Here is a 7,507-nt window from a genome sequence, read left to right as displayed (position 1 = left end):
GCCGAGTTGTTGAAGGCCCAGAGGGGACAAGGAAGACGCTTCTTGTCCTCGGCCTCAGAGAGGATGAGCAGGCTGGCTCGGTGCAGGACTAGGTCACAATGGACGTGCCTGGAACCCAGGCCCCAGGACCTGGAGGAGCCCCAGATTCACATCTAGCAGCTCCAGGCTGGGCGACGGGGGTCAGAGGGTAGAGTCGGGGCCCAGCGAAGTGTCCTTGGTGCCCACGCCCGGGACAGTGTCTACCTAAGGCCGTGGGCCGGACAGGGATGCCTGGGAAACTGGTCCCAGGAGCTCACAGGTGGAGTGGTTTGGGGAAGGGTCCCCTTTCCGGGACGTGCAGAAGAGGACTTGACAAGAGGAGCTTAGGAGGTTGAGGGGGTGGTGAATCACGGTGCCGGGCGGCTTGCCCCAGGTTCCAAGCTCAGGGAAGGAGACACAGCCACAATGAAGACGGAGTGGGCTTGGTCACTCACGGGGCATGTCCCACATGCCAGGTGTGTCTGGGACGCGGGAGGCTGTGGGCACAGGTGGTGGGCCCGGGTGTGATGAGGTCCCAGGCCCGGGGACACCTCTCCAGCCTGGCCCCCTGGTGATTGTGACCCCGGTGTGGCCCGTGAGCAGAGGATGCATCATCTGGGTCCTGGCAGCCCTCCCAGCTGGTGGCTGGGCCTGTGGCCTGTGTCTCTTCCTGGAACGCAGGGCACATGGCCAAGAAGGGGCTCCCCATGGCTCCTCACAGCCCGTGCGCGGGTGAACGCCGAGCGGGCCCATGCAGGGCGCCGGCCCACCCTCCGGCGCCGTGCACGGCCTTCCCAGGACAGCATCTGAGAGAGAAGGTAAAGCCGTCCAGGCGGGGTGCAGCCCCTCCCCACGCAGGGGGCTTGCGTGCTGGTCCCAGCCGCTCCTGCTGCCCTGGCCTGGGCCCCCCACAGGCCCCCTGCGTGAGCGACCCAGCTCCTGGGCTCTCCTCGCGCGGGGCCATCGCTGAGCATGTCGGGACCCCAGGCCCGTCACGGACAGGCCGGCTCGGGTCCCCTCCCCGCCCGCGCACACTCCTGGCCTGTGCGCCCCGAAGGGAGGACCCACCAGCCTCCCTGCAGCCGGGTGCCCGCGGCCAGGGGGACGAAGGCATGGACGTGGCCGTGGAGCACAAACATCGATAATCCAGCTTTTCAGAACTCCAGCGATCTTTAAAATGTCTCTTTTTCGCTTTTGATTCAGAGTCTTAGTGGAAGCCCAGGTGTTCCAAGGACCATTTAATATTTAAACAGTTGTCTCCACTTTGAAGGTCAGTCCGGAGCTTGGGGGCGCGAGGCCGGGCCATGGAGCGGGGAACGAGGCAGGGCCGGGGCCAGGGTGTAGGGGGATGCCTGCGGGGTCATGGGAGGGGACTCGGGACACGGAAGAGGAAGGGGTCCCCACTAACTGCTTGTGGGACCTGGGACCCAGCAAGAACCTTGTCTGCACCTCAGTGTCTCCATCTGTGAAGTGGGTCCATGAATGCCTTCTTCAACCCAGGGAATGGGACAACCCCATACACAGAGGGGAGGGTGCGAGCGGTGCCGGGAGGAGGGCTGCTGGGGAGTAGCCTCTGTAGATGGAAGTGGCCACCGCCCCTGAGAGTAGCTGGTGGTGTGGCCGAGGGAGGCCCGAGGCCCCCTGACCCGCGAGGGCCAGGCTGCACCCCTTCCCAGCCCCTCCTCCCTGCACTTCTGCTGTGGCCCTGAAGCCCACAGGCCCCCTGTCCCGAGTGTCCTGGCTCTCTCCCCTGCCCGCCACCACCCCAAATGTTCAAGGGCTCAGGGGACAGTGTGCCTTTTAGAACCAAAAACAAATTCCGTTTGTTATCAAATATTTGTTGTAAATCTTAAATATAGGGATGCCTGGGGGCCTCAGTCGGTTGAGCCTCCAACTCTTGGTTTCAGCTCAGGTCATGATCTCAGGGTCCTGGGATTGAGTCCCGTGTCGGGCTCCCTGCTCAGCGGGGAGTCTGCTTCTTCCTCTCCCTCTGCCTTCCCCCCATCTCTCTCTCAAAACAAATATCTCATGAATATAAAATAACCCTTAAAAGCTTATGCTTTGTTTTTTAATTTGAGAAAGGACCTCTGAAGATTTCCCCTTCAAGACACACTCAGAAGGCAGGGGTTGGAGGTCGGTGCCCTGGCTGGGGAAGGCCCTTGTGAGATCCGCACCATCGCCGTGGCCTGCATGCGCCTCGGTCTTCAGACCTGGGACTGAGAAGTAGGGGTGCATTTCATGCAAACAGCCATCACTGAGACAGGGCTTGAAGGGAAAGGGAAAGTCGGGAGGCAGGCCAGCTGCGTGGCTGGGGTTCGACAGGTGCGGGGTTCCAACAAGGCCGAGCTCCCCAACCCCAGCAGAGCCTCTGGAGAGCCGAGTCCCCGGCCCCCGAGGTGGGGTCTGCGAACTCGGTCAGAGACCAGTGGTGTGTGTGCGCGTGTGGGCGGGGGTCCTGCCCGGGCCAGGCAGCGTTGCATGGAGCACCCCAAGCCCCCTTCCTCTCAGAGCAGAGCTGGGCCCCCCGAGCCAAGGAATGCATAGATGGCCAGCAAACGCCAGAAGCTGGGAGCACCTGGATCAGCCCTAGGAGGAGCCAGCCCTGCGGAAACCCCAGGCTCGGGTTTCCAGAGAGAATGTGTTTCTGTTATTGACACCACCCTGTCTGTGGTGCTTCGTCAAGGTGGCCCCAGGCCCCTCGTCCAGTGCCCCTCAACCTCCCTCGTCGAGCAACCCTCTGCAGCGCCCACGGCCCCGACAGGCCATCCCCATGCCCTACCCCCAGACTCCACAGTCTCTGCGGAAACCTGCCCCCAGGAGCATCGGGTCCAGAGAAACGTGCCGCGGAGCTGCTCCCGCGTGCACTGAGCAAACAGCTGACATCAGGCTCAGGGCAATTTCCAGGAGCTCTGCGTCTCTAACTGGGAAGCCCTGATGGAGAAATTGTGATTGATGAGCTCATGAGGAGAAGGTCTTCGGGGAAATGCTATTAATACCTTCTGTCTGGCGGCGCTCGGTGGCCACGGCTCTGAGCGTGCTGGGAGCTGCGAAAGGTTCTGCTCGTCCCCCCAGGGTGCTTGAACAACTGGCAAGCAGGGGAGCCCCCGACACCTCCACTCCACTCTGTGCTGAGCCGCCACACTTGGGCCAGGGTCCCCCTCTGTGCCCCCACAGGGAATAGTCAGCAGGCAGGCCACCCAGCCCTGGTGGGTCCCGGGAGCCTCTGCCACGGTCCTGAGCATGGGGGAGGATGGGGCCGTCGGGCCTCCCCAGGGACTCGCAACACCAGGGGGGCGCCCACGGCGCCTTCGCGCCAGCAGGGATGTGGCACGGGGCTTCCGAGGGGGCTCCCCTGGTTGCAAGAGCAGGGGCTCCACCCACCTCGGTGCGTGGAACGGTGGTCTTTTCAGACCCCTGCCCCCCAAGCAGGCCAGCGGGCCCCTTTGCACTCAGCAGTGGGGCTGGAGGCCCCAATCACAGGATGGGGCCAAAAACCCTTGCCCCATGCTCTCTCCACCCAATTCAGCATATTCCACAGGAGGGGCCGAGTCGCTGGGAGGCGACGCCTGTCCGGAGAGCCGGGCCAGGGCCAGGTGGGTCTCCTGGGACCCTTCCTGATTGGAGGTGACCTGGAGTACACGCCTGGTGTGTGCCCATCCAGGATTCTTAGTTCGGCTCCGTACGGTTTGTGTTTAGGGCCCTGGGATAGTGTTCACTGTGCTCCCAGGACACACGTGTCCCTGTTGAAGGATGTGCCTGAGAACAGACAAAACAGCAGCTTCCCTGTTCTCTCTAGCTTTTGCTGTCCCCCCTCTGCCTCCGGTCCCCGGGACCCCCTTTCCTTCCAGCCATGATGCAGGCCCTAGGCTGGGCACCAGGGTTTGGGAGGCAAGGTGGGGGCAGTGGCCCATGGGGAGAGAGCCGCTGGGTCATGTCGGGCCGTGCTGCAGTTGCTCAGAACTAGGCCCAGGGGTTCTCTGCTGGGCTGAAGGCTCCTGGAGGACACGGGGTTTCTGGGTTCTCCTGGGACACCCCCACCTCTAGCACAGCACTTGGAACATGGTGGATGTGCTCAAGCCCCAACGCTTCACTGCTGGCCATCTGGCATGGTGGGGACGGAGCTAACTCACCTGCAGGGACATCTGTCCCCTCCAAGCCGGGACAGTTCCGAGCCCTTGAGGTCCGAAGGCCTCTTCCTTCCTTATGCTTTGATGAATGACACGGCTTTCTTCCTCCTCCCCACCGGGAAGATGCTTCCAGAAAGAAAAGGTCCAAGACTCAGCGGGCTTCCCTGGCCGGGGGAGCCAGTTTCGGGGCAGACTCAGCAGAGAGGGAATGGGCTCTGTTTCGGGGAGTTTGCCTGGGAGCTCACTGCACCAGCCTCCTCCTGCCGGCTTCAGGGGGAGGCTTTCTTCAGACAGGAGAACTCAAGAGAGTTAGCAGGGCAGGGGGCGGGGCCTTACGCAGGTGCATTCCCAGGGCTCTCTGGGAAGGGTAGAGCAAGGCCCCAGGGCACCTGAGACAGCCCATCCTCCTCCCCAGCCCTGGCCCCGGCTTCACAGTGGCTGTGTGAGCAAGGAGAGCATGGCCCCCTGAGTGTGGTCTCGGCGCACGCCCTGGACCAGAGGGCGGACGGGAGGGGAGGGAGGAAGGCAGGGGACGCAGTTGCGCCAGGGAGGAGGAGTGGCGGGGAGAAGCTGCTCAGTCTTGTGGACCTTCTTCCTGCACAGGCCAGGGGCTGAACTTGGGGCGAGAGGCTGGACGGCACCACTCCAGACAGACGGATGGACAGACAGGCTTTGAACCCCACTGGGCCACACTCAGCAGGACCCCAACACTCACAGTGACATGTGGGGGCAAGCAAGTCTTCCCATCTTGTCGTGAAGCCAGATACCTGCACCCCTCCCCTTGCAGGGGTAGAGATGGGGTCAGCCGAGGGGGCACACATGTCCCAGTGGGGGTTGGGAGCCATGAAAGGGATGGGGGTACAGACAAGGAGCAGTGGAGGCCAGACAGGCCGGTCAGCGGCCCCTGCCCCCCAAAGGCCTCGGGGGGCACAGCCTGAAGCAGCCCCTGCCCCGCGTGGGCGGTGTTAGGAGGCGCTTTCTTCCAAGCCAGGATCTTCCCGCTGTGATGAAGCTCTCACTACAGGGAGCGGGGCTGATCCACCCCGGCTCCGGGGACGGCAGAGTGGGGGCTCAGCCTCGGGGACATCTGGACGCCACGCACAGGAGCTCTCATGGAGGGGGCAAACCTGGAACCGGCCTTGGGTGACCTGGAGGGGGGCACTTGAACTCTTCCTCAGGAGCGGGGTCCCCTGAGCTCCCATAAAGGGCCTACTTTCCATTTTTCTTAAGCCCCTGGGCACCCAGGGTGTCCCAGCCAAGCATGGGCTCCCCGTAGCTCAGGGACCTCCCTGCTGGGATGGGACCCCGAGACGGCCAGGCCGGGCTGGGAGCTGGACCGCGTGGGCTCACCTCCCCCAGGAGACCTGCATACAGTCTGTGTGCACCTGCAGCCCACAGGGGGCGGCCCCCTCAGAGGGGTGCTGGGATTTATCACCCCAACCGGAACTCTTGAGAGAGAAGGGGGCTGTGGACATTCATCCCGTGTGCCTGCCGCCCCGCCGCCTTCTGCACCCGGGGGCCCTGGCCCCCCCCCGCTGTGCTGTCACGGCCGCTGCATGGGGGGCTGCTCGGGGCCGTCCCCCCCACACTGGCCGCACCTGCGTCTGCTCTGCTTGGAGCCCTTGAGATTCATCACCCGCGCTTTCCAGTTAGGCTCTTCCCTGATTTCAGAACGTGCTTCCCTTACCAGCGCGTGGAGCCGACTTTTTCGGTGCGAAGGGTCGCTCACTGGGTGGACTGCCGAGGCGCGCGCACGGTCTGCGCCTCCGGCCCCGGGATGCGCTCCAGGAGCCCAGTGCGGTCCCGCGGTTGCTGTCAGCGCTACGACCAGGGCTCTCCTTCCTCGGCTGCTGCCGGGGGGCAGGTGCGGCCGCGGGCTGGGCGGCCGTGACCCCTCCCACCTGTAGACGGCTCCCGGGGGGTAGCAGCATGTGTCAGGCGATCCAACACAGAGCTGATGACCAGGCCAGTGGCCATCAGGCCACGTTTGACCATTTAAGGAAGCCCAGGCTGCTTGGAAAGCCCTGAATTAGAAAGGCATCCGGACCCGTGGGAAAGATAAGCCCTGCACACGGCAGCGGGGGTCCTGGCTCTCGGGGAGTCTCTTATCAGCACCCAGACACTGAGGGCTTGCGGCTTGGTCACAGATGGAAAAACCCCAATGGTTCTGCCAAAGGCCGGGCTTTGCTTGCTGGCCCAGGGATGGGTGAGCCAGTTTTAGGAAAACATCTCTACCTCCCTGTTTGTAAAGGAGGTGCACTGCTGGGCCTTTCTTGATCCCTTCCCAGGTCGAGGGTCACCTGCGTCCACCTCCCTGGCCGATCAGGCAGCATGGTCACTGTCCCCCAGGGGCCATGGGCACCTGAGGGCGTGGCCTGAGCTTCAGGTCCCTGGAGCCCAGAGCCACCAGCCCCGCCACACACACAGCCGACCCTTGTCCCATGGCAGACCAGCTCAGCCCTGCTTCTGCTGCAGCCACAGGGGGAGGCCTGGGAGGGAGGTGCTGGTCCCCCACCCCCCACCGCGCCACAGCTAGCAGGTGCTTTTGAGTCTCCCTAGGGGGAGTGCCCGCCCGCCCGTAGTAAGACCAGCGGGCCTCCCTGGCAGGTCCCGGAGGGTCTGCTTACCAGCTGCAGGCCCCTGTCTTCCAGGCCCCCTCTTAACCTGGTTACATCAACAAAGACCCTGTTTCCAAATAAGGTCCCGTTCTGAGGTTCTGAGCGGACACAAATCTGGGGGGCAGGCAGAGGACATTGTTCAACCTACTGGACTTTGTGATCAAAAACTCCCCCGAAAACGTGATAGGCCTCAAATGGCACGTCAGCTCCAAGTCAAGCAAAATGACACACTCTATTTCACACACAGTGCATTTTACACACATGGTAAAATCCCCCAGAAGAGTGTGGTAAACGTCCGCGTCGGGTGGCTGCCCCTGGGGGAGGCGGCAGGTGGACGGGAGGAGGGGCAGGGGGGGCAGCGGAGGGAGGGGCGCTGTGCTCCAGCTGCCCCGCCCAGAGGAGGTCCAGACACGCTCTCTGGCCGCACGGCCTCCCAGGCTCGCCACCCACGGGAGCCCGAGTCTCGTGCCCAACCCAGAACCAGCAGACCCACGTGACCAGAGCCCCCCCCCCCGGCCCTGCTGCAGGGGTCAGGGTCCTGGGGGAGGGTGTCCTCTGCTGGGAAGGGCGCCGCAGGCTCTCCCTCCCTCCTGAGGGTTGATCCCCCAGAGCAAGCGCCCACAGCAGGTGGCAGAGGCTCTGAGAGGATGGCATGTGGCTTCTGCTTGGGGTCATCTGCTTCCTGACTCTCCCAGGGCCCCGGAAAGGGAGCCGCCACCCTCTTGAGGTCAGATCTGCTGATTG

The 7,507-nt window shown here is 63.6% G+C and overlaps 1 long non-coding RNA gene across 4 annotated transcripts; it reads right to left on the bottom strand.

The window, feature by feature from the left end:
- Positions 1-1,241: 1,241 nt before the first annotated feature.
- Positions 1,242-6,956, bottom strand: LOC145716562 (uncharacterized). 4 transcript variants are annotated; one of them, XR_014139352.1, is made up of 4 exons: positions 5,833-6,753; positions 4,149-4,271; positions 2,798-3,774; positions 1,242-2,234 (listed from the first exon to the last, which is right to left on the bottom strand). It is a non-coding gene; the product is annotated as an uncharacterized LOC145716562 (long non-coding RNA). The 4 variants fall into 4 exon arrangements; XR_014139353.1 differs by lacking the exon at positions 5,833-6,753 and adding an exon at positions 6,773-6,956 and having other exon boundaries at positions 1,242-3,774; XR_014139343.1 differs by having other exon boundaries at positions 1,242-3,774.
- Positions 6,957-7,507: the final 551 nt, after the last annotated feature.

This window comes from Leptonychotes weddellii, chromosome 1 (genome assembly GCF_054177405.1).
Source record: "Leptonychotes weddellii isolate Sample4059 chromosome 1, ASM5417740v2, whole genome shotgun sequence".
NCBI lineage: Eukaryota > Metazoa > Chordata > Mammalia > Carnivora > Phocidae > Leptonychotes > Leptonychotes weddellii.
Note: the sequence above shows the minus strand (reverse complement) of the source record. Positions and strands in the feature narration are given on the sequence as shown.